A 23,298-nucleotide genomic window follows, 5' to 3' on the forward strand; every position below is an offset into this window, starting at 1 on the left:
CCCACGTGTTCTGGTGTGAATAGAGAGGGCGCAGCTGTGCGCCAGGTTGAGGGGGGTCGTCTGCAAGCGCTGGTGGGGCTTCGCAGTGAGAAGAGCAGCCGACGTGATTGAGGGGGGGGCCCTTGGTGGCTGCAGCGCAGCTGTGAACAAAGAAGAGCTGCAGACGGGCTGGTGAAGAATAAAAAAAGCATGTTAAAGAGCTGCAGGTTCTGGAGCGCAGCTGTGAACAAAGAAGACACTATGACGCGGCAGGTATGAGCACTGTTAGCCTATGCGTAGTTAACAAGTGCAGCTAGCGCAGCAGTTGGTGGAGATGTGCAGCAACAGCAGCAGTGTTAGGCTGCAGGTACAGTATGCACAAATAGGGACAAACAACAGAAGTCTGCGAGTATCTGCAAGGCGGCAGTGATAAATGGCTGCGCACAGCAATACCAGGGAAGAAGGGGTGCAGTAACTGGTCCAGGATGCCTGTCCTAGCTGCTGTACCAAGATAACAGGTTTGAGATACTTGCCACGAGTAAGGAAACAACTGCTGCTTTCTTAAACAAATGTTTGCTCTCTCATATTCCAGCCACAAAGCTGTGGCAAGTTCAGGGAAATAACATATAAGGATTCCAAGCAGGCAGTGATGCACAATGCAGCCCTTGAATCCCACAAAATTGATATGCAAATGAGTGTGAAGCTGATGCATGGCTGACCCAAAGATCTATGTCTTTCAGTGATCATGAGGTCACAATGTTATGGTTTTTCTTGGATTTTGGAACCATAAGAAGGTTGGTTTGGTCATGTATATGAGGTGTCTATGTTTGCTTTGATTTTATAGTTTGTTTGATGTTGAGCCCCTGATGCTCCATGATGGCCATGTATATCTTTCATGTGAATACCATGAGGTGACTTTCTGGAATGCAAAGCCATATGAGATGAAACAAGCCATGTTAATGTCAGTTTATTATATGTATCATGTGTCCAATATTGGCTTTGAGGATGCACATGTATAGTTGGGTACTCGATCTTTGATGGTACCAGCTTCTGCTTGAGGTACCCCTTGAAGAATTATATGTTGTGTTTCTTATTGGGATTTGAAAGCTACTCTCACAGCCAGAAGCCTCGCGCTTTCCCAGCGACACCGCCCACGTCACGACAGCTTTGGTGAACCCGACGTGAAACCGCTGGGGTGAGAGTACGTAGAGATGGCTAGCAAAATGGAGCATTTATATGCAGAGATGAAAGAGCTTGAAGAGCGGTTCAGGAAGATTGAGGAAGAAAAGCGAATTCAGGAAGCAGTGGAAATTGCAGTGCAATTGGTATATGACAGGGTCAATATATTTGATGGTTACGATCCAGAAAGCTATCTAAGGTGTTATGAGACAGAGATGAAGAATCAAGGGGTTCCAGAAAACATGATGATTGCATCTTTTGCATACCTTGTAAGTCCTGATTTAAAAGATGAAGTGCTGGAACTAGCAGAGTATCACTCCAAACGATGGAATGATTTTGCAGATGCACTTATTTATGCGAGTTCCAGGTATAATGTGAGCTGTGATAGTGTTCCAGCAACAATCCGAGCCAATTTAGAAGCGGTTGTCGATGCATGTCTTATGGAGGACAATCAATTGCTATTCAAGGCTGATACAGAGATCGTGGAGGCTGTTTATGCTAAATTGGGACTGCAAAAAGCCATTAGTGAGCAACAAGGCCTTCACAGTGCCAAAAGGGATGCTTTGCTACAGCCTCATAAAGATGCAATGGGTGAACTGTGCAAGTATAATCTGTTTTCTGAGGGTGAAGACATACAGGGTCCTATGATCATACCACATGATGTATGTATGCCTATGCTTGAGGAGACACTTGATTCAGAGAGCTTCAGGACAGGTGTTTCGAAGGGTATTCCTCAGGTGTCGTATCATATGTGTGAAGAACAGCAGGAACCAATGCTTCTTGCTGAAAGCATGATTGCAGAGTTTGAAGATCTAAGACAAGAAGAAGATGCTATCATTACTGCATTCTTATCTGGTTATGATGCTTATAAGCAGGATGATGTACATGAATATGCAAATGGGCCACAAGTATGTGTGATTGATTTAGAGGGGGTGAGTGATATGGGTGATTCCAACAGTGATGTTGCTTCTGAAGCTGGTTGCCAAGGTTCTTTGGATTTGGGTTATTCTGGAATGCTAACAGGGTGTTCCAACAATAAACAGGGTGATGCTATGTCATCAGTGTCAGGGTTACCTTGCAATCACATTTGTGAGCAACAATCTCGAGCTTGGAAGCCTGTTTATGATGATGATTTGGAGAGGGAAATTGAATCTGTCTTTTTGGATCATACAGGGTTCAATGACATACAGATTCAAGGGTACTTGGATGAGGGACCCAAAATTCTAAGCCCATCTGCAGACAGGTATCAAGAAATACTGGGAGATAACATGCAGGATATGCAAAGTGTGGTCATCACAGAGCCTCATGAGGCTGCATATGAGCAACCAAATGGATATAGCTATGGGGGTATGAATGTTCATGATAATCAACATGTGGGATTGCAAGATGATAATGGCTTCAATGTGATTGATCCTGGATTGGATGCTATCTTAGATGATGCATTGGATGATTTCATGGTATATAATAGATCCCCATCAGTTTTGGGCTCTTCTATGCTTGATGCTAGTCAACCGTTGGTTGCAAGTGAGGATGTGCAGGTGATATGTAAGCCAAATGATTGTGATGAGATTGATTCAGAGCTGGAGGCTATTCTCGATGATGCCTTGTTGGACTTTGTATGTGTTGATGCTTTTCCGTCTTTGGATGAGAAGAATGAATGTTTATCAGTGGGTGAGCTGGATCCGGGCACAGTAGATTTGGATGGGATGTTACAAAGTGTGTGTTCCATGCTATTAATGCAGTTGTTACTTGGTGTGGCCATACAATATGTGGTGCAAAGGCTTCAAACATGGCCTGAGGAAATTTTTGAAGCAAATCATTTTGAAGAGCATCCCACTTTGAATGATGAGGGTAATCATGCATATGCAGGAAATCTAAGTGAGGATAGGGCTTCATATGAGCAAAGGATATGCAACATATGCCAAAAGCGATTGGTATTTGATCCAAGTGGGAAAGCAGAACCATTCAGATGTGATTGCTGAGGCTTGTACATATACCAATGTTGGTGTGCAAATAATGCATGGACACTGAATTTCAGGACCTGTGTGGCACATACCAGAGGATGTGCAGGTTTAGAGGGGGTGGATGTCGTGCCACGGCACGTCTATGGTGTGAAACCATGCATGTGAGGCCGTTAAATACAAATCCAGATGAATGGGATTAAGGGCCTGTGTACATATGGGATGTATGGCGTGTGGAGGGTTTTGCTTTTGAGGGCGTCGCCAGGTGTACAGGTGAAATGGTTTGGTGTTGAGCTTGTTACAAGCCTGTCCGGTGAGAGGTCAGCTGGGGATGGTTTCAGCTGCTCCGTCGTCTGAATTTGTGGGCGCGTCCAAATACAATGGGCACTCGTGAGTCAGTATTTGAAGGCATGAGGCATGGGCAATTAAAGAGGATGAGGCCAATATGCCTTGACATGGTGTGAAAAGAAGGTACGGTGGCCATTATTGAAATTCTAAAATATATATATGGTATAATACAAACATGGCTAAAAAAGGAATGGCCACGTAGCAGCCAATGGAGCCGCCAGTATATGAAGTTCTCGAAGGTGGTCGCAAAAGGGAGGGAAGAGCGGCCAGCAGCACTGGGAAAAATCACGAAGGTGTGAGTCGCCAGGGAGAGAAGCCGAAGAGAAAAGTGGCCAGAGAGAGCCACCGTGTTGATTGCAGAGAGGAGGGGCCTCGAGCGTAGCAGGAGGCTGCAGAGAAGGCTCTGAGTGCTTTGTGCAGTGGCTGGAGCAGCCGCAGGTGACTCTACTGGGCGGGAGCCGCATGCTATATGCAGAGGAGAGCAGAGGATGCAAAAGGGTCGGGCATGGACAGTTTAGGCAACCTTTGCAGAAGTGAGGGTGATGGGGTGGTTAGCAGACGCCTCGTAGAGCAGAGTAGCGGGAAAGCAAGTAGAAGCGAACTGCCTTGGGAGGAAGGTCACGCACAGTTGCAGATATAAAGGAAAGGCATTTTATATATATATATATATATATTCAGCTGCCGAGCAGAGTCTACAGCAGCTGGCGAAGAAGAGGTAGCCGTGTGGTGCTGCTGCGTGCGTGCGAGCAGAGTCTACAGCAGCTGGCGAAGAAGGGGGCGATGCTTCTGGGGGGGAACAAGGGACCAGAGGGGTGAGAAATAAGCAGGCGACTGGCTGGTGTAGAGGCCAACAGTGGAGCCTCCCAGGTGAAGTGACTGATGATGTAGGGTCATCGTGTAAAGGCAACGAGTTGGAGCCCCACGTGTTCTGGTGTGAATAGAGAGGGCGCAGCTGTGCGCCAGGTTGAGGGGGGTCGTCCGCAAGGGCTGGTGGGGCTTCACAGTGAGAAGAGCAGCCGACGTGATTGAGGGGGGGGGCCCTTGGTGGCTACAGCGCAGCTGTGAACAAAGAAGAGCTGCAGACGGGCTGGTGAAGAATAAAAAAAGCATGTTAAAGAGCTGCAGGTTCTGGAGCGCAGCTGTGAACAAAGAAGACACTATGACGCGGCAGGTATGAGCACTGTTAGCCTATGCGTAGTTAACAAGTGCAGCTAGCGCAGCAGTTGGTGGAGATGTGCAGCAACAGCAGCAGTGTTAGGCTGCAGGTACAGTATGCACAAATAGGGACAAACAACAGAAGTCTGCGAGTATCTGCAAGGCGGCAGTGATAAATGGCTGCGCACAGCAATACCAAGGAAGAAGGGGTGCAGTAACTGGTCCAGGATGCCTGTCCTAGCTGCTGTACCAAGATAACATGTTTGAGATACTTGCCACGAGTAAGGAAACAACTGCTGCTTTCTTAAACAAATGTTTGCTCTCTCATATTCCAGCCACAAAGCTGTGGCAAGTTCAGGGAAATAACATATAAGGATTCCAAACAGGCAGTGATGCACAATGCAGCCCTTGAATCCCACAAAATTGATATGCAAATGAGTGTGAAGCTGATGCATGGCTGACCCAAAGATCTATGTCTTTCAGTGATCATGAGGTCACAATGTTATGGTTTTTCTTGGATTTTGGAACCATAAGAAGGTTGGTTTGGTCATGTATATGAGGTGTCTATGTTTGCTTTGATTTTATAGTTTGTTTGATGTTGAGCCCCTGATGCTCCATGATGGCCATGTATATCTTTCATGTGAATACCATGAGGTGACTTTCTGGAATGCAAAGCCATATGAGATGAAACAAGCCATGTTAATGTCAGTTTATTATATGTATCATGTGTCCAATATTGGCTTTGAGGATGCACATGTATAGTTGGGTACTCGATCTTTGATGGTACCAGCTTCTGCTTGAGGTACCCCTTGAAGAATTATATGTTGTGTTTCTTATTGGGATTTGAAAGCTACTCTCACAGCCAGAAGCCTCGCGCTTTCCCAGCGACACCGCCCACGTCACGACAACGTGGGTTCAACCGAAGGGGTTTATAAAATCCCTTTTTTACACATATTTACACGTTGAATAGAAAAAGGGTGTGTTTTATTCACGAAAAATTTACAGATAAGGGGTTTTTTAATAAGGCCTTGAACGTACGTGTTATAGAGTGTTTACATATAGTGAACCCCCTGAGATTAAGAAGAAGAAGATTCATGTTATGTTTCGTACCAAATCTCTGGACAATGAAGAATTTGCAACAACGACCAGGTAATGAAAAACAATATATTTCTAGCTGAGCATCTAAATGCATTACTTGGTGTTGCAAATGTGTGTCCTCTAAAATGAGCAACAGATCAATTTCATAGGCCTTTAACCCAAGCGGAGTACTAGACGAATAACGACACAAGCAAGTACTAATCAGTCTCATGTTGAAGAAGAAACTATGGTGGAGACTCTTACAAATTTGGAGCAAGACATGGATGACAATATAGATTCCCTACATGCCTCATGGGATATTGAGCGAGAAATAACATAGGAGATGGGCGATGTCCATCGATGTATGGAGAAGGCCTCAAGAGAAGAGCAAGAGTTGCATAGGCTGGATCGTACGCCTATGTATCACGATGCATGTATATCTTTTTTGCGTACATGCCTCACAATGCTAAACTTGCAATCAATATTTGGATGGTCCGATACTAGCATATCAAAACTTGTTATGTAAGTACTTATCACCCTTTCCATTTTTAATATCTTTCTTTTACCTTTTTTAAATCATTGTTTTCAATATGATAGGTCATTGACTTGTCATTGAGAGATCAAATATTGCCAGAAGGCAACGAGATACTTGCGGACCGTACAATTCTTACCATGCTTGTCCAAATGATTGTGTTCTCCATCGGCATGAGCGTGTAGGCATTGCACAATGTCCACAGTGTGGAGAATCCAGATATAGGAAAGGTTTCCAAGGAGAAAGGGTTGCCATTGAAGTACTTAGGCACTTCCCTATCATTTCATGGATTTATACCATGTTCAAGTGTAAATCCATGGTGTCTATGATGTCTTGGCATCAAACCACTAGATCCATATATGATGTTATGCGTGTGCCCATTGATTGTCCTAGAGATAGATTGACTATTAATGGCCAAACTTTAATGAGGAACCTTGTAATATTTGCCTCGAGCTAGCTGTGGATGGTGTGAACCTGTTTGGTCTTAAAAGTTCAACATGGAGCACATGGCCAGTTTGTCTTGTGAACTACAATCTTCCACCGTGGTTAGCAATAAAGAAGGGACATCTTTCTCTCTCATTAATAGTCCTTGAGAAGTACAAGGTAGCCAACATGGATGTGTACTTAGCCCCGTTAATCGATAAGCTACAAAGTTTGTGGAAAGGATTTGATGTTCATGACATGTCAAACAAGTTCGGACAAATGGAGTTCTTATTACGAGGAATACTAATGTGGACTTTACACGATTGGCCACGCTACGAAGAATCCAGTGGTAAGATATTTTGTTATTATGTAACATCTATTTATATATATGTGGATGGTTGGGTAATATTATTTGTTTTAATACAAGATTGTCAATCTCTGGATATAATGCATGCCCTTTGTGTCGACCTAGACTAGATTCTTGTCATTCAAGAGGCTTGAGAAAGATGGTGTATGACAGTCACAAGAAGTATCTACCAGAGGACCATGAGCTACGTGATGGCTATTTGGGTTGGCCTCCTCCTACACTAAAGGAAAGCGATTGGAAGAGAGGATGGGAGGACAGCGAAGGGTCTCCACCTGCTGGAATGAAGCGGCTATCCAGATTTTATTGACTACCATATTGGAAAGGTCTTTTAATTAACCATTTGCTTGACCCTATTCATATTTTTAAAAATATAGCCGTAGTGCTTTTGGAAGACTATTAACGGGTTCATAGAGAGAAAGGGCCAAAGGGAGGACTTACAAATAAGTGATCTTATGCGACACTTATGGCCATGAACTAGAGGTGATGGTAAGTTGCTACTACCTTAAGCTCCTTGGGTATCAGGAAAGAAGATAAAGCTCAAGATAAGAAGTGCATTTTGGAGTTTTGTACTCTGACTAGATGTATGCACTACCTAAAGGGGTAGTTTACAAAGGATAACGAGCTGTCCAGCTTAAAATCACATGATTGGCACAAGTTCTTGCAGTTTGTCTTTGCTATAGCCATATAAAAGGTTGCCTAACCGACAACATAAGGGATACAATGTACAAGATTGGCACCGTGGTCCATTGGATTTCATTAAAGGAGATCAAAAGTTCAACACATCCACACTATACTCAACTATCTCCTCAATTCCTTATCCTTTACCTCTTAAATCAATCCGAGTACTACCTATTTTTAAGAAACTGCTAAAAGTTTGTTACAAAGCAAGAAGCTCAAAAAATAATAGTTTTTTACACAATAAGACAATTTGGGTTGCAATCCGTGTGGCGGCCAAATGTGGTGGTTGGCTGCCAACACTTGACAATCATGTTGGACGTTGCGCCAGTAGCTGAAGTCCACGATTTTTGTTTCTCTAGAATTTCTTGGCATCCAAATTACCTCTAAATCTAGACCTTGCAGTCTAGACGATTATGACATGTTCCATCCGCCTTCTTCTAGTTCTTCTTCTATTACAATGCTGCCCGAGACAAACTTGACCAGGTGGTTCAAGGCATACCTGGAATCATAGGATCTTTTCCTGTTACTCACCCAAGCATGCCCCAACCCTTTCCTTTCATCTGCCTATCTAGACTGCATGTATATGGCACACGCCCTTGGGTACTTCGCCTTGGCCCTTTTTATTATGTCTATGGCTGTGATATGCACATTATGTGTGCATATACTAGGAGGCTAACCCACATTAGGCTTGTGAGCATGGGAGCATGGGAACAAGCTCTAGTGGATCATGGGTTAGGACTAACCTTAAGGGTTAAGGTTAGGGTCGGGCATCCAAGGGTCACACATGGAAAATGGAGAGTCAAGAGTCACTTGAGGGCCCTCCTATATAATAGGGGCATGGGGCACACTCAAGGGGGCTTGGAGGCTTAGGCTATGGTCTCTTATGTAGAGGATCATATCTATTCACCTACCATTTCACACTATAGCTACATACTATTGGATTGGAGTCATAACTCGATGGTATGGGACATCAAGGTAAAGGTGTGATGTATTTCATTATATTTCATGTGTGCATCCCTTAGGCTCGAGGGGGTTGGGTAGATGAGTTTATGTCTGATTTATGCATGTTTATGCATAACAATTATCTAGAGAGATCTTAGGGTTTTAACAATGGTATTAGAGCAATCTCTATTTAATTGTTGTTGATTCTTCTTTCTTATTGTAAATTTTTGGCATTTTTTGAAGTAAATTTTCAATATTTACTAAATAAAAAATATTATTTTGTTGATTTGGGTTGATGATTTGCACGTGGATTGTTGATATGGCGATTGGAATGCATGTTACTACTATTCAATGGACAAATTGACGTTGCGGGGGAATTTCGTGAGTTTAATGTTATTTTTCTCTATTTTTGTGGTTTAAAATAAGCATTAATGAATTTTTTTTCAAAAATACCACATATTGTAGTGTGGATATTTTTAGTAGAGTGGATTCCCTAAATTTCTAGAATTTTTAGGAAATTTTCTCTAATTTCTTAGAAAAGTTTTGAGCATTTGTATGGTTTAAAATGTATTTTTAATGCATTTTGCGGATTTTCTACGGGTATGTTTTCGATTTTCTGCCAATTTTTTGTTGAGAAGCTATGTGGAGCACTCAATTGATGCATTGGGTTCTCTCCCGTGCGCGTAAAGTTCTTCTCTTCCTGAAAATCTAAATTTTTTCTTCTATTTCTCTCTCATGTGTGTGAACGCCTTTTAATAGGTATGATTTGATTAAATATTAATCATAATTAAACTTTAGTTATGATTAATAAAAGTTTAACTAAATCTTACTCATCCTACCTCCTCTAACAGAGAAGGAGAGAGTGGAGAGAGAATGGAGTGGAGAAGATGGAGAGAAGAGATGATTTCTCTAACTCTCTCATTTCTGCGTGCAGGCAGGGAGGGGGGGCTGCGTAGCAGCCCACTGGGCAAAAAAATGCCCCCCCCCCCCGAAAATTTTTTTATAAGCTTTTAACAAAGCTTAATTAAGTTTTTATTAAACTTTTTTTAAATTAAAAAAAGTGTTTTTTTAAATTAAAAAAAGTGTTTTTTTAAATTAAAAAGCTTTTGTAAGATTTCCAAAAAAGCTTGAAAAAAAGGAAAAAAGAGAGGTTATCTAAAATTTTTCTTCACTGATTTTTTTTTTCTAGAATCTCTTGGCTTTCCACTTTCCCGAAACCTTTTCGCTTTCCAAATTCCAGAAAATCTTTTGACCTTTCAGACTCCGAAAACTTTTGACCTTTCACATTCTGATTTTTTTTGTCTTTTCATTTTCTCAAAACTGTTGGCTTTCTGTATTCTGGGAAGACCATTGGGATTCTGGAATTTTTTGACCATTCGTATTCTAAATGCGTTCGGGGTAAATTAAAATTTTCAAAAAATTCTTGAAAATTAGTAAAAAATTAGACAAAGGTTATTTTAAATTTCTAAAAAATGTGGGGTTGGTGTTTGGCATGTGGTGTGTCCATTCAGGCCTGTGTGACCATTCAAATTCCTTTAAAAATATATTTTTTAACCCATAAAATTAGAAAATCCATTAAAATTTTAAATTTTCATTGGATTTGAGAATTGTCAAGCAGAATTGGAAATTTCGTGAACAATGAGATTCTTAAGAGAAATTAGGAATATTCTAGAAATTATTTTTAAAAATCCTAAAAATTGGTATTTTTTAAAATATCAATGATATTTTGGTAAATTTAATTATTAAAAATTTTGTGAAAAATATACGTTTGGAATGCCATAAGATAGATTTGGTGGAATTCAAAATTACCATATTTTGAGGCTCTTTAAAGTTAGGGAAAATCAGGAAAAAATCATGATAATTCTTTTTCTCGAGAATTTAATATTTTCGAGTGTTATTTAATGTTGAAGTACGTTTTCTTGTGCTGACATTAGATAGATGCGGGTTATTCGCATATTATTAATACGATTATACCTTGCATTAGTAGTTATTTTTATTAAGATTAATTCTAAACGATATTTTCATGATTTTTTACCATTGTTTAGCCATTCTTTTGGACATGTTCCTTAATTTCTTTTGATTGATGGCTATAATTTGCGTTCAAAGTGTGTTTCACCCTTGACACTTTTCCATGATAATTTATTTTGCACTTATTTAAGTGTGGTCTATGCTTAATTTCTTAAGCCTAAGATAAATTCTATCATAGGCCAGTTGATCGGTTTGTTTTAGTGGATTTTATTGGATGTTTTCCAAGTTTTATATGGACTCATCAGGTTCACTTGTATCTAGGCATTTTTTAATGAGTGTTACACACATATTTCATTTGTTTACTTTGGAGTTTTACTTGAACAAGACCACATTCATATACTTCGGATTGATAAATTGGCCCACCAATTTTAATGCTTCTTTTGGCATGATTAATGACCATTAGATGGCATGCTTTATTTTTATGTTTTTTGTGATGAATTTCTGACGCTCATACCGACGCTAATATGGACAGCATAAAAACCAGCGTTGAAACATAAGCATCGTGTAGTAGTATGGAGAAGGGAAGAGGAAGAGTTGCGTAGGCTAGCTTGCACGCCTGTGTATCATGATGCACGTATATCTTTTTTGTGTACATGCCTCACAATGCTAAACTTGCAACAATCAATATTTGGATGGTCTGATACTAGCGTATCAAAACTTGTTACGTAAGTACTTATCAATCTTTCCATTTTTTATATCTTTCTTTTACCTTTTTTAAATCATCGTTTTCAATATGATAGGTCATTGAGAGATCAAATATTGCCAGAAGGCAACGACATACCTGTGGACCATACGCGTGCAAAATCCATATTACAATACATTGGTATGGACTACAACTCTTACCATGCTTGTGTTCTCATGCAAGCATTGCACAATAATGTCCACAGTGTGGAGAATCCAGATATAAGATGTCAAGGAGAAAGGGTTCCTATTGAAGTACTTAGGCACTTCCCTATCATTTCATGGATCCTTACCATGCTTGTCCAAATGATTGTGTTCTCGTGCAAGCATTGCACAATGTCCACAGTGTGGAGAATCTAGATATAAGATGTCAAGGAGAAAGGGTTCCTATTGAAGTACTCAGGTACTTCCCTATCATTTCATGGATTCATACCATGTTCAAGTGTAAATCCATGGTGTCTATGATGTCTTGGCATCGAACCACTAGATCCATAGATGATGTTATGCGTGTGGCCATTGATTGCCTTGTATGGAGAGAGATTGACTATTAATGGCCAAACTTTAATGAGGAACCATGTAATATTTCCCTCGGGCTAGCTGTGGATGGTGTGAACCCATTTGGTCGTAAAAGTTCAACATGGAGCAGATGTCCAGTTCGTCTTGTGAACTACAATCTTCTAGCGTGGTTACCAATAAAGAAGGGACATCTTTCTATCTCATTAATAGTCCTTGAGAAGTACAAGGTAGCCAACATGGATGTGTACTAAGCCTCGTTAATAGAGGAGCTACAAAGTTTGTGGAAAGGAATTGATGTTCATGACATGTCAAAGAGGTTTGGCCAAAGGGAGTTCTTACTAATCTGGACTATACATGATTGGCCAGGTTACGGAGAATAGGTTATGGAGAATGCAATGGTAAGATATTTTGTTATTATGTAACAGCTATTGATATATATGTGGATGGTTGTGTAATATTATTTATTTTAATACAAGATTATTAATCTCTGGATACAATGCATGCCATTTATGTGGACCTAGACTAGATTCTTTTCAATCAAGAGGCTTGAGAAAGATGGTGTATGAGGGTCACAAGAAGTATCTACCAAAGGACCATGAGCTACGTGATGGCTATTTGGGTTGGCCTCCTCCTACACTAAAGGCAAGCGATTGGAAGAGAGCATGTGAGGACAACGAAGGGTCTCCAACCGCTGGAATGAAGCGGCTATCCATATTTTACCGACTACCATATTGGAAAGGTCTTGTAATTAACCATTTGCTTGATCATATGCATATTTTAAAAAATATAGCCGTAGTGCTTTGGAAGACTATTAAAGGGTTCATAGAGAGAAAGGGCCAAAGGGAGGATTTACAAATAAGTGATCTTATGCGACACTTATGGCCATAAACCAGAGGTGATGGTAAGTTGCTACTACCTAAAGCTCCTTGGGTATTGACGAAAGAAGATAAATCTCAAGATAAGAAGTGCATTTTGGAGTTTTGTACTCTGACTGGATGTATGCACGGCCTAAAGGGGCCGTTTACAAAGGATAAGGAGCTGTGCAGCTTAAAACATGATTGGCACAAGTTCTTGCAATTTGTCTTTGTTGCAACCATAAAAGGTTCCCTAATCGACAACATAAGGGATACAATGTACAAGATTGGCACCGTGGTCTATTGGATTTCATTAAAGGAGGTAAGAAAAGACACTTTGGAAGTAGCCGGTTTAAATCCATAGAAGCAATTACACTGGTGGAGAATTTTCTCCCAACAAACATCTTAACCATACAAATGCATTTTCTAGTTCATGTTGTGGATGAGGTGGTTGTGGCAGGGGTCGTCCATTCACATTGGATGTTGTTTGTCGAGAGGTTCATGGAGACGCTAAAAGGGTTTGTTCGCTAAAGAGCTCACCCAGAGGGAAGTATGGCAATGGGCTAGCTTGTTCAGGAATCCCTCGTGTATATCACATGGTTTCTTAGTACTGTAGAGCTTGAAATACCTAAACTATGGTCAGTGGGAGAGGATGATAAGGAAGTTGGATAACAGCCACAAGGACAAGGGATTGAGAGAAGCATGAATGTGGCTTAAGTGTATTATGTCATTGTTTCTTCCTACTACTGTTCTTTGTGACTCCTAGAACATACAATCCAAGGGTGAACCATCATATCCTCTTAGATTACTTGGGAAACCCAAACTACTATAGGTGTACTAAAACTTTTACATGCATAGTGGGATACTCTAACCAGATCCTAGCTTTCATTTTTCTTCGTGACATTGAGTGTTCTTTGTGTTGATTGATTAGAGTTGAGATAGGAGAGGTTAAGGAGGCCTTTAGCATTGGTTTTTTGTGTTCCTTTTTTGGAGTGAAAATCTTCAAATTTTTCACGACGTAGGTAATGATTATATTTGGTGGTTGAAACTTACTATACCTCAATGTGCCCTAGAGGTTAAAGATCTCTGACTACATCTATCTCCTTTGGAATCTTATTCTTACCATACCTCCATGTTCCCCGAGAGTCTGAAGATAGAGGTACTCAGAGGTTCTCTAACTCATTCTTTGTGAGCACTATAGTTCTTTGTCCCTCAACTATGTAAGTATGCCCATAGACATTGTAGTATGTTCTTATGGTTCTATCCCTTTGTTCAAAGTTGGTTCTTGTGTTTGTGCTACTATTTCCTTTCCCTTGGAAAAGGTATTTAATGGAATTACTTGTTTTACTCCAATCCTCAATTTTGGATTAGTACTATTTTCTCACAATGTGAGATCCCTATTCCCACCGAGCAACGGATTCGGGGTACTAGCAGCGGAAGTAGCACTTCTCACGTGTGGGACAAGGGTCCCACACTCGGGGCCTCGCCCACGGATATCCGGACAAGAGACTAATCTGTCGGTTTTTTCAAAACCAAACCCGGAAAAACTTCCTTCACCCGAAAAGCACGAGCGATTCCACCAGGATAACTCTTTACTCTAACGTAGTCAAGACCATTATTGATCAAGCTGATCCGCCGACTGCACCTATAAAGATACTCGGTTAGATCAAGGAAGAAACTTGCACTTGGATCATTGGGATCAACGCTTTTTTCCCCATTAAGAGGCATAGCCGTTGATTCCTATCCATAGAACAATTACTATCCGGGATTTACTTTATCTATCATAAACAGAAATTGAGTCTCGATTTACGGATCCATCAGTCCAGCCTAACCCCATCCAGTCCCATGGGTTAGCCAACCGCCCAACCACTGTAGTGATGGGATCCAATTTGGAATTTGGTTAGGTTTTGTCCCGGGTACCAAGGAAAAGAGTTCCAAGGCCCCCTAGCCGGAAGTTCATGCAAACATAAAACTAGCCACACCACTTACACACCCAATATGAAATTGCCTTTTTCTTAGCATCAGTTAACTTTAAAACATTCCTTTAATGAAACCATAGTACCACTGATCACAATCTTCCAAATTATCCGGTTGATTCTTAATTTCCCATCATTCCTTCATCAGAGTATCTATGGCATCATTGGCAACTAGAACGCTCACCACCTGTCCACTCAGGGGCCTTTTCAATAGTTCCTAGCCCATAATACTCGGCAATATAATCACTTATAAAAATCAAGATGGACTCTCGTTGAAGATCAGCAAGATCAACCAACAGATCCATAAAAAGAGCCATGGACTCATCCATTGAAGACCAGCAAGGTCAATCAACCAGATCCATGCCCGGTTTCAGAAAACAACTCTTACTCCTTGTTCCAATATCTTCCTCGACGCACGTGTGGGTATCCTAGGCGACCCAGAGCCCTAGCACCGTATGGTCAGCACCCTCTAGGATCCTTCGCAGGTGACCTAGTGCTTCACTCATAGGCCGCTTCCTTGGCCCCTCATCCACCGTACCGGAAGCTCACCATTTTAATCGCACCGAGGCTGGTCAAGAGCTCGGCCGACCTTGCTACGCGAGACGTCCTCCATTGATTCGTCAGCAGTTGCAACTTTATCAGTTAGGTCTCCACGACCTTAATCACAAGACGGTCAAAATGCTAGGCATCTCTGAAGCTCTTGCCTCAAGCATCCATGATAGCGTACACAGTGTGCGCCGCCAAGGCCCTGTACATTCCATGAGATGATCCTCATGGATGACCTGCTGAGGTGGAGGTTGTCTCAGCCATACGGCGGGCCTTCGCAAGCGGCTTGGACGAAGAATAGTCCCCATCTGAGCGGCTATGAATCTGCCCACCCAGTGTGCTGCAAGAGTCTCGGATCAGGCACGCCAGTTGGTGGCTGTGTCCCACGGCGACTGCCTCCCACTCAGAGAGAGCAACCTCGTGTATACATACATATCCAGGGTCGCATGCTAGGTCTACCACTATGCAGACCACCAAGTGGCAAACCCTGGAGGCATCCGCACTCTTGGAATCAAAGAAGTGAGCCAGGTCCCAGAGTCGGCCTATCACGTCTGTCACCTCCAGATCGCTCACATGGTGAGAAAACTCAACTGCCTGAGTCTTCTAAGAGCGAGATCCAGAGTCCACTCCTGGTCGCTAGGGCCACAAAGAGGGAAGGAGAAGGCCACCACTGAATCAAGTGCCTCCTCCCCTCGGGTCGGAGGTATCACCACATGAACTCTGATGGGTGCTGGGTCATGGGGGCCCTCCGCTCCAAAAAGCCGTGTGAAGGAGTAGTCAAAAGCCTCCGAGTGCTCTCTAGTGTCGAGACTACTCAGCCGACTGTGGATAGTAGATATCCGTGAAGCCCGAATCGGTATGGTAGGTCTCCTCTGCAGTGCTCGAGCAAGGTCGGTGCTCAGTGCTGCCTGCTTGCTGTGGACTACAGGTGAGCGCCAGGGTGCTGCCACGGCCTCCCGGGGAGTTGAGGTGAGCGGAGGGGGAGGAGGGGGAGAGTGGGGTGGAGAAGGAGCGGAAACAGGAGGAGGCGAAGGTGGAATTGAGGTGGGAGGGGGGGACGGGGGACAGGGGACGGGGGCGAAGGAGGGGGTGCTGGCATCTCCTGATCCTCAGTCTGCGTTGGGGTCTCCTCCTGGAGGGGAGCAAAGCTGTTCCTCACTAGAACCCAGTGATGCTGAGACTGTGTGGCTGCTGCTGCATCGGCCTCTTGGCCTGCTGTTGTGGGGCTGTCTCCCTCTACGGTGCCCTTGTCTAGGCTGCCACTCCGAGGTCTCTGTGGGCTGAGCAGGTGTCCCGGAGGCTACCTATTGAGCCGCATCTGTGGGCGGGCCATCGGGGGCCTGCTACTACGGTGAAGGTCGGGGTCTCCTACGAGGGCAGGCCTTGGCCATGTGGCCTACCTGCCTGCATATAAAACACTGATTCGGAAGCCCCGAAAACTCCACTCTCTCATCGATCCATCCCCCCTATCCTAGGTAGCTGAATGACCTTCGGAAGGGAGGAGATGTCAGAAACCAAAACTCTGATCAAAGGCAGACAGCCACCACTGAAGCTGCTATGGGGCCAGTCTCAAGCACCGAGCCCACCAATGCTCCTATCCTAGAAAGGAGTGGAAGGTACTCGCGTCGGAGTCCAGGGAAGCAAACTGTGACATGAAAAAGGCCCTGCTCGACCGCTGCTGCTATGCTGCCACAGCTTGAAGAATGCCCGAGTGCCCCTGATGTCAAGGGGACTCATGGCTAGGACGTGGGCCATGCTCTGGGATGTCTCGAACTCAATTTGGTAGTATCCGCGGCCCAGTAACTGAACGTCCAGGATCTTGTCCACATCTATAAGACGGCAGGCCTGGAGAAGATCCCGATTTTCCCTATGTTGGGGAGAGTGCCGACTATACGGCACATGGTGGAATGTGCCTGGAGGCATTCAACCTCTGCGGCGGCGGCGAGGCTGGCTTCCTCTTCTGGCGAAAGAGAAAGCTTGATGGGGGTATCCTCAAGGGCGGGCGAGGGGGCTACGGGAGAGTCCCTCTGAGGTGGGGCGGGAGGAGCCTCCATCAGTGTCTGAAGCTTAGTCGAAGGCGGAGCGAAAGCAGAGTGACTTTCAAGAACCAAGCTGCACAAAAGGCAGAGCGAGGAGGAGCTGAGGGGGAAGGTGGAAGATAGAGGGGGAAGGGGGATGAAAACAGAGGGGGAAGGGGGTTGAAAACAGAGGGGGGGAGGAAGGAAACGCGAAAAAAGGGGGGGCAAGGCGTGAGGCGGTAGAGGCGACGAAAAGGGGGAAGGGGGAGGGGCGTGAGGCAGGCAACAAAAAGGGGGCAGGGGGGCGAGGGGAGGAGGAAGGCGGTGGGGGTTTGGGATGCGAAGGAAGGGGAGGCACAGGGGGGCGCTAAACGAAGCGGTGCAAACTCTCTCAAGCATATCGTGTTATAGTGATTTATCCTATTGCCATTCTATTTTTTGCTTTTTCAAAGATTTTGGCATTTAGATTTTTAAGAAATTGATTTGTTTCTTACAAATATTTGATCGAATTACCAGAGCGCGAAGAGGGGACTCGGTGAGAACTCTCCCACCCATATCGCGTGTTATAGTGATTTGTTCTACTATTATTCTTGTAGTGATTTTTCTTACAATACTCATTGCCTTTGAAATATTGCATCAAATCACTATAATGTGAAGAGAGATCTCTGTTGGAATTCTCCCACACAAATCGCATTGTAGTGATTTTGGCACATTTTTCTTTGTAATTCCATTTTCTCACTAATATTTCATCAAATTACTACAACGTGACTAGAGATGTCGGTGAAAGTTCTCCAACGCTTATCGCGTTATACTGATCTTGCCTAATCCTTTATTATATTACACAGAACTTTTGTCGTCCTGATATATTTTGTGGCTTGTAGATGGAACCTTTCGAATTGAGGTTGAGTCTGATGCTGGCCTTCAAGAAACCCGAGATGAAAAGTTGTTCGACTTCCTACAACATTTTTCTTTGCAATTCCATTTTCTCACTAATATTTCATCAAATCACTATAATGTGAAGAGAGGTCTTTGTTGGAATTCTCCCACACATCGCATTGCAATGATTTTGGCACATTTTTCTTTGCAATTCCATTTTCTCACTATAACGTGACTAGAGATGTCGGTGAAAGTTCTCCAACGCTTATCGCGTTATACTGATCTTGCCTAATTCTTTATTATATTACACAGAACTTTCGTCGTCCTCATATAATATTTCCTGGCTTGTAGATGGAACCTTTTGAATTGAGGTTGAGTCTGATGCTGGCCTTCAAGAAACCCCAGATGAAAAGTTGTTCGACTTCCTTTATAAAGTTTGACACCATCATTGCCATCCTAAAATCTCATGCATGTTTAATTTCAATTTCTCCATCGAAAACATGATCGTTTCTACTCGTTCGTATCTTGAGGAGAAAGAGCAGCAACTTTAGCCGATCACTTTGAGTGGTACAATCATGTTTGACGGCATCCAGTACGTGCACGTGAATGATATTGAGCCTTCTACAATTCTGAGACAAAAGTTAAACAAGGATGTTTTAAAGGTGCTAGATGATAAGAAGAAGACACACAGTAAATGCCCTATTCACAATCGTAACTATCGTTGTTGCTTACCACTATGGATTTATCTGCTACCTGCATGTGCTGCTTGAGGATGAAAAAGTTACAAATGAAGAAATTGAGAAGAAAGCAGAGGAACCTCCAAGAGAATAAGATGAAGTTCAAGAGATTGCGGAGGAGATAAACTTGGCTGCTTCTATGGAAAGGGACTTAAGCAGGGATTTAATATTCACGTCATCACAAGACTTTTTGTGATAATAACACATGTGAACAAGTTATTCACATGTTCTCATGTTACCGTTCACAAAATAACAGGTCACTTGCCATTTGGGAACTCCTTAAAAGCTTGGCTACACATGGAAATAAGCTATTCACATGTTCTCATATTACCATCTTCACATAATAGCAGGTTAGTGGCCACTTAAGAAGATTTTTTATGCCCAACAAAGATAAATTTTTTAGGCCCTTGTGAAAGCTTTGTGAATATAACATGTGATCACAAGATGTTTTGTGTTATTAACATGTTCACATGTTCTCGTTTAGGTTAATGAAATCCCTGGACTTAAGTGAGCAGTTGGATATTGACGTGCTCAGAAGAGAAGACACCTTAGCCCTCTATGATAGAGGAAGTAGGGGACATTCCAACCCCACTACTCTCCACATTTTCTATTTTGGTGACAGAATATTTGTTAACTACAGATATTCAAGTTGTGTTTGACATAAGGCAAGACTACCGTCTGGCCATCATTGCATAGAATCTTGAGGAAGGTGAAGATTTTATCGATCCAGATTTGGATAAGTATCTCTTATTGGTTTCAAATGTCAAGGACAATGAGTTCCATTCTACTGCCGACACATTATCTTGATGTACAAGGATGCAAAAATCTATAAATCCAACCTTCCCACTGAAGGGGAATTTCAAGCTATTCAGCAAAGACTTAATATTTCACACATGGGAAGGGAAGGGAGTCCTCATCGGTGGTCCAAGACACCAACTCAACAATCAATATATGTACATATCATTTACTTGTTAATGATGAAAACAAGAAGGTGTGTTTTTTTTGTTAATTACTTCTTATCGTGCTGAGTAGCTTATTTTATTTGTTGTGTTGGCTCATCGACAATATTGTTTTGCAGTTGGTTGTGTTGTTTGAGGATGAGTTTCTCAGGCGCACAACAGGCAAAGCGTGGGAGGACTCTGAATAAACTCAGAACTACATAAACCGATTGAAATTTCCACAATTCATCATATTCCACAAAATTTTTAAAAGCCAATGCAAAATTTTCTTTGTTTGCAATCAACAAATTATCCAGATACCTTGGGGCATATCCCGTCATGTGGAATGCAGACAAAATCATGCTTTTGGAGAAGCAATTAGCGCATTGCGAATTTTTGGGTAGGGCCCTGGAGTCTATACACTAAGGAGTAAATAATATTACTTAGCCTAATGGATTGGCATGTGGGATTAAGGATCCTAATATGCTAAGTGATTATGGCAAAAGGGAGCTTCTCAAATTCATAAAATCAAGGGTTTCTCCAGCTTGCCAGTTTACAGGATGTTGCAAAACCATCTTCAAAAAATGGCAAGGCTTCATGCACCCAAGGATGTTAGTGAGCAAGTTAAGGAGTAGTAATATATTCCTATCTCTTGTAATAATATTCTCTATCGTGTAATGTCATGATAGTTTTGCATATGATCATTTCTGAATTTGAAATGTTAATCATGGATCTATGGGTATCCAAATCTTCCCATTTCTTTGTTTTGTTCCTCGCCATATAATAATGATTATGGCATAGTTTTGAAATGAATACTTTTTCGAGGTTAGATTGAATAACATACCTTATGGTCATTCCACTTGAACACATAATCATCAGACACTTGTAGGTCATCCTCATTTGCCAAGTCTGTTCTCACTTGACGCAGTGAGATGTTTGACCTTATATTAAGTACTGTGTCAAGAGCTCATGTTCAAACCATACCTCTAATAACATCAATGGATTTTCAATGTCATCCTCCAAGTCCTGCCTCCAAGTCTTGATCAATTTCTACAAGTTTTCCATTGACATAATGCCATCTCATATAATGAAAGGCCAAAATAAAATTCTGGGAGCGAATCATATATTTACAGAAAATAGATTTCCTATGGATTTTGTAGGTAACCCCATTTAATTCTTTCACATTCCAGTTTTGACCTAAGAAATCCAAACATTTCTATGATTTATAGATAAACATTGACGATGTTTTCTTGACCTCCTCGTCATAAAAGAACTCCACAAAAACATGCGATGGCATAAAGACAACGATTTTCACCTGATGATTTGCTACATTTGGTCTTATACACCTCTGCATGTCTTGGTATATCTTTCATCTAAAGCACTCACTTGTTTTTGTTGTTGGTATTGGCCATTCTGGACTATTGAATGAAGGCAATGGTAATGCTACATTTGGTCTTATACACCTCTGCATGTCTTGGTATATCTTTCATCTAAAGCACTCACTTGTTTTTGTTGTTGGTATTGGCCATTCTGGACTATTGAATGAAGGCAGTGGTAATGCTTTCAAAGAACCATAACCTGTAACACTATGAGGTGCTGTGTAAAATTCATTATGAAAGAAAACTCCTCTCTCTGCCAAAGACCTGCTTGATGTTTCTTTGTATAGCTGCTCACCAATAGATGCATGAAAAACATTAAAGATTCCCACAATACTATCTATAGGCTACCAGTCAACCAAGTTTGAAGGATATATATCTATACATACGAATACAAGAGAAGCATAAGTATAGAAATGAAACACATTACATAAACATAAGGTAAAAACATTTACTTAGAGTTTGGTCTATGGAGTGGGATTCCATTAGGCAAACACAATTCTAAGTACATGTAGGCATGTTGTATAAGGACTTCCTTAATGCTTCTTTGTGTGTCAGAGAGTTTGAAATCTTGAACTCTGCCTTTGTAAGTGTCGATGAACTCATTCTTTGTTTTTTTTCACTTCCTTGCTTGCAACATAATCCAACTACCAATAGAGATTATGGTAGGAATCTACCTTTGATTATCCATATCAAAACTATTGTATACTATACTAGCTCTAGAGTAGAGGAGCAGGGATGACTAGGATGTGTGGTTTCCATGGAAGAAAATAGAAAATAAAAGAAGATGGAAGAAGATGAGATGGCAGAAGAGATAACCTCTAAAACGTGCAAAATTTTTAGAGGGAAATCCATTCATTAAATGAGCTGGGAACTTCAAAGAGAACATTTCAAATTTTTAGAGGAAAAATCACTTTTATTAAATGAGCTGAATGAGGAAAATTTTTAGATTGAAAACCGTTCATTAAATGAGCTAAGATTTATTAAATGAGCTGACAACACTAATTTTCATATATATTAAAGAAAAGACATTATAAAGTGTGGTCAAATGCATTTCATATTTCTTTAATAACAATATATTCATATAAAGAATATATGAAAAACTTCTAATTATCAAAAGTTCCGTTACGATGGCTCACTTCCTATTGGTCGAAAGCCTTTCTCTCTCTAGAGGAAAAAGGCCAAAGTTGAGTCTAAAATTTGCCTAATGGGCTCAATTTGGCAGTTTTGCACTTCTCCAAACACAACCTAAGGTGCTTTATGTGGTTCTCTTTCTTGCCAAACATACTAAAATTATACACAGAGACCCTCATGAAGGTGGTTAAATATTCATAGAATATTTCTTGAACCATCCTTTGGAACGTGGTCCAAAAGTCATCACATTGGAAGTGAAGGCCCCTCATTCTATCATGAAGGTTGTTTTCTTCTTATCCTCTAGAGACATCTGCACCTGGTCGTACCCACTGAACCCATACAAAAATGAGTATGTCTTATGTCTTGCAACTGCATCTAGTAGAGAATCTGTGAATGGTAGCTGGAATGGAGTCGATATGGTGGAGGCATTCAGTTTGTGGTAGTCTATATAGACTATGAGCTTCCCATTCCTTGTTTGGGACAATGATTGTGGGTGGTATCCATTCTGTTTTCTCAACTAGATATAGATGAACCCCACTCTTAGTAGCTTATCTCTCTCTTCTTCGACCTGTTGGACTATATATAGCTCAACCTAGCTTGACCTATATCTCACCTATATTTACCTATGCACTATCAATAATACATACTACTTTGGGAGAGATGTCTTGTGTACCTCTCTTGCTCTTTCTCATACATACTACTTTGGGAGAGATGTCTTGTGTACCTCTCTTGCTCTTTCTCATATCATCTGTCAACATGGTATGAGAGAATGTTGCCTTATATATTCTTTATGTCTCAAAAATCAAGGCGTTCATTTTGGTGACATGCATTTTTGTTATCAAGGCCTTTTGCCTCATATAGTCTTTACATTCCGAAAAGCACTAACACTGCTATTTTGGTGACGTTCATTTTTATTATCATGGCAATTTTTCTCAAACATACCTTTTATTATTTAACATTTTTTTTTTAATATTCAT

The sequence above is a fragment of the Cibotium barometz genome, chromosome 15 (assembly GCF_041138505.1).
Source record: "Cibotium barometz isolate CiBa-2024 chromosome 15, ASM4113850v1, whole genome shotgun sequence".
NCBI classification, from domain to species: domain Eukaryota; kingdom Viridiplantae; phylum Streptophyta; class Polypodiopsida; order Cyatheales; family Cibotiaceae; genus Cibotium; species Cibotium barometz.